This window comes from Eurypyga helias, unplaced genomic scaffold, assembly GCF_000690775.1.
Source record: "Eurypyga helias isolate BGI_N326 unplaced genomic scaffold, ASM69077v1 scaffold13772, whole genome shotgun sequence".
Lineage (NCBI taxonomy): Eukaryota > Metazoa > Chordata > Aves > Eurypygiformes > Eurypygidae > Eurypyga > Eurypyga helias.
Genome location: NW_010234139.1, coordinates 10,050 through 14,425, shown reverse-complemented (window position 1 = coordinate 14,425; position 4,376 = coordinate 10,050).

Sequence of the window (4,376 nt, the reverse complement as noted above, 5' to 3'; positions counted from 1 at the left end):
GATGGCTGTCCCCGTCACAGCCTCCCGCCGCACTGCACAGCCCTTCGCGCCCTCTCGTGGCACCCACTCAGCACCACAATCAGCACCACAACCGTCCCCACGCCGTGGCGGCAGGATCGGGCCGGCCACTCCCCGGGGCAAACACGTCCCCACTGAGATGGGTCCGAATTTCCAGCCCACGCAGCCGCTTTCAGCCGTACACGTTCCCGAGAGATGCAGCCCAAAAGCCAGCGTCGGGGGTTGGGGGAGCCCAGGTTCCCCCCAAGGCCAGCCGGAGCAGATTGTCCCTCATTTATCCCAGGGTTCCCCAGATCAAGACCTGCCGATCCGTGCTCGGGGCTTTGCCGCCCGGGGTAGCGTTTTGTACCGCAGCGGTGTGGTTGCTGCGAGCGTTTCAGGGGGAGCAGCATCGGCTCCGCCGGCAGCCCGTGCCCCCTTGCACCCCCCGAAGAGCAGAGTGTGGGCCGGCTCCAGCTGTGGGGCTGCTGTGGGTTCCACCGGGACGTGAGCTCCCACCAAGCAAAGCTTAACCCTTCAGAGCCGTCCCCGGCCTCTGCATCTCCTTGTGACTGGGAGAAGGGATAACTGTGCAGGTTTCCCGAAAAGGCGAGAGTCCCAGCCTGTGTGCAGGACAGCTGGATGCTGTCCTTGCGATTTTAGGTGTGTTGTTGCGGTTTTTTTAAACACTGATGCCCGTCTCAAGTCATTCCATCAGAAAACCTGGCAGTGGCTCTGCTGGCTCACAGCGGGTGAGGCTGGCCATCGCTCCTTGGTGGGTGCAGCCATACTCGCCTAGCACCAGAGACCCCCGTCTCCTCCTCGGTGGGATTATCAGCACAGTCCTGTCCAGCACAGCGCTGCCAGCCAAGCTCGGAAGTGCAGCCCTGGTAACGGAGCCTTCGCTACAGGCATGGGAAAACGCCAGGACAGAGCGATCTCCTCCTCCTCCTCCTCGCTCACGGGCCCGGGCAGAACTGGGAAACCAAGGTGGTGTTTTAAAGGCAAATCTCCAGGCGGGCACCAGGTCGTATTTGCGCTGCAGTAACAAGACCTTTGCCCTCTTAGGTTTTGCTCCAGACCAGTAACCAAAGGGTTATTCCCACCAGCACGGGTAACAGGGCTGTCCCCACAGCTACCCTCAGGACCAACACCAAGCTGCGGAAGCCAGCTGCGGAAACTGCTGGCTCCCAGACAGCACTGGACAGGCCCCAGCTCTGGGGGAAGGAAGGAGCAGGGTGGAAGGTGGGTGTATTTACCCCACTGACTCTTTCTGGCGAGGGGCCAGGCCTTAGACAGAAACCGTCTGGTGCATCTCCCAAGGAGCTGGCCCAGCGTGGAGCTGTCTCTTGGCAGTGGGAGACGCCGGCTTCCTCTGTCAGCGGGGTGACGAGCAGCTTCACACACACCCCATCGAGTCACGGCTTCGTTGGTGGCCTCCCCAGCGCAGGACGGCTGAGCCCGGCCACCCCAGGGGAACCATTTTAGGCTCTGGTGACAGAGGCATCAGCAAACACTGCTATAAATAGCGGTGTCAAAGGAACGAGATGGTCGGGCTGTTCAAATCCTGGCACAGACCCACTAAGGCTGATATCAAGTGCCCTTTGCTTGTTCTCTTGCCGCCAGGTCCTCTTATCTATCCTTCCAACTCGGGGTGTTTCTGTCACCCTGTCACCAGGTCCCCTGCCCTGACATTTTAGCCTCCTGGGATGGCTACAGGATCCTACTCGCGTTTGTCAGCTGCTGTTCTGCACTCCAGAAAGGACAAAAAGCTAAATGCGCTGCAGGGACGAGGTGGAGTCCTCACCCGTGCAGCCTGGGTCCCCTCACAGCCGGCCCCGTGGGGTTGTTGGGACAGCCCTGTATTTGCACAGCCCCTGCGTGCTGGGACCTGCTGCTGAGCACGCAGGCAGCACTGCCGAGATACGGGGTCACCGCACCACGCTGCTTTTGGCTGGGATCGAGTTCGTTGTCTTCACAGAACCTGGTGTGGGGCTACGGCCTGGGTTTGTGCTGAAAGCAGCGTGGCTAATTCAGGGACGTGTTCATCCTTGCTGAGCAGAGCTTACACAGAGTCTAGGCCCCTTCTGCCTCTCACCCCACCCAGTAGGGAACGGGCCCGGGGTGCACACGGAGTTGGGAGGGGATGCAGCTGGGCCAGCTGAGCCCAACGGGGCATTCCAGACCATATGACATCACGCTCACCACAACAAACCAGGGAAGGAGGAGGAAGGGGGAAGCGTTTGGAGTGATGTCGCTTCTCTTGCCAAGTAACTGTTATGCGTATGGAGCCCTGGAGATGGCTGAACACCTGCCTGCCGATGGGAAGGGGTGAGCGAGCTCCTTATTTTGCTTTGCATGTGTGGCATTTGCTTTACCCATTACATTGTCTTTATCCCAGCCCACGAGTTTTCTCACTTCTACTCTCCGATTCTCGCCCCCATCCCAGCAGGGGCAGGAGGGAGGGACCGAGCAGCTGCCTGGTGCATTGTTGCTGGCTGAGGTTAAACCACGGCAGGCACTTGAGAGCACTCCTGGATTTCTGCTGTTCTTCTGCAGGGAGCTGGCGTCATCCTCCGGACCCAACACTACCTCTGAATCATTCTGATCTCGGTCACAGCGATGGGGAAACTGAGGCAGGGAGGTGTCATGACCTACCCTATGTACATGAGGGCAGGGAGGTGTCATGACCTACCCTATGTACATGAGGACCAGGAAAGCAGTCCACACTCTGCCCTCTGATGACCTCGGTGTCATCAGGGGTGTCACAGCATGAAATCCCACAAGTTCGTGGCATTAATTCCTGGATTTGCCATGAAAAGCAATTCTTGCTATTCAAAGGCCATGATTACCTTGTAAACATCTGCGCTGACAGCAGCTGAGTGGCAGCACAATTCTCCATCAGCTCTGCCTCCGCTTTCTCCTCCTCCACATTCTTTATTTTAAAGCACGCTCATGGCAAAGCCCTTCGGTGCCTGATGAAGGAAAAAGCTTAGAAAACAAGCAACAGAACCAAAACTTCAGGCTTGCAGCAAACAAACGACAAGACATCACAGACCCAAGTGTACAAACCTCCCCTTTCCCTCCCTGTGTGGCCTTGGCCAACATCTCTCCGTGACCCGTTGGCTCCTGGGCCCCAGTGCCAACGCGGGTCCCCAAGAGGGAGTCAAGGGCTTGGTCTTTGCACGAAGATCAGAGCAGCCCTTAGCTTCGGCACAGATACGCTGACCCCCAGGTGCTGGGTGGACCCACCTGGACTTTCACTGGTGGAACATGGGTTTATCAGTGCTGGAATTTGATTTTTCCTGCAGGTATCTGGTCGAAGAACATGCAGGATTGGGGATGGGCATGGGTAAGGCATTCCAGCAAGTAAGGCTGCACAAAAACACTCTCTGCTGAGAGTCAGCCATCCCTTAAACCACCACCCACAGCAGAGACGCTGCCCTGGGGCCTACGGACATTCCTCAGCTATATTTGGTGACGGAGAGCGAATTTGTTGTTTCCCCTTAACCCAGCTGTTCTCCTTACTGGCGGGGAGGAGCTAATGCCAGAACCGAGGTGTCGCTGGTCAGATAACCCCGGTGCTTCGGCAGCAATACATCTCCTCTAAAACGCTTTTGCTGCCTCCCACCTGCTGCCTGGGAGAAGATCAAGTTGACAAGAGTCTCCTGCCAACTTGTATTTTTACCCAGGACTTCATCACGAGCCCCGGCTACGGAAGAGCCTGTTCACGAAGCAGAGGGAGGAAGCTGTGTCACGGCAGATCTCGCAGCTCTGGAATCCCACCTCACCCAGAGGTCTCCAGTTCCCAGGGAGCTGCTTTTATCCCATATTCTGAATCCCCTGAAATCCCAAAAGGCCCTTTCCCTTCTTGTCACCCCCACCCCTTCACCATAAAACCTGGGAGGTCCCCAGCAGGGACCCCAGACTCCCCTTCTGAGAAGGTCTGAGCGCGCTGGGCTGGGACCAACGGAGTTTATTGCAGAACAACACCCAGAGGGATCGCGGTAACACGGCAGCCCAGTCCCAGGAACAACCGCCGGAGGACAACGAAATGAAGCAAAACCACAGCAACACCACACAGCAGGAAAATCCAGTCGTTGGCCCCCGCAGCCCAAGAGGCACGATCACACTGGCCCATCAGGGTGGGAGACGTGCCCAGCCCGTGCGGCCGGCCCTGGGGACCACATTGCTCTCCCAGTCCGAGGGGGACGTCACGGGTGGGCACGCAAGGAAAGTACACAGCAGCAAATCCACGTCTGCCACTTGTAGTGATGGAGGGAAAGAAAAGAAACGTAGGAAGCCAGGTGGATAAAAGCCAACAGGCAGCCATTGCAGGAATGGAATCCACCCCCCCCGGAAGGATGCTGGAGGTGCAC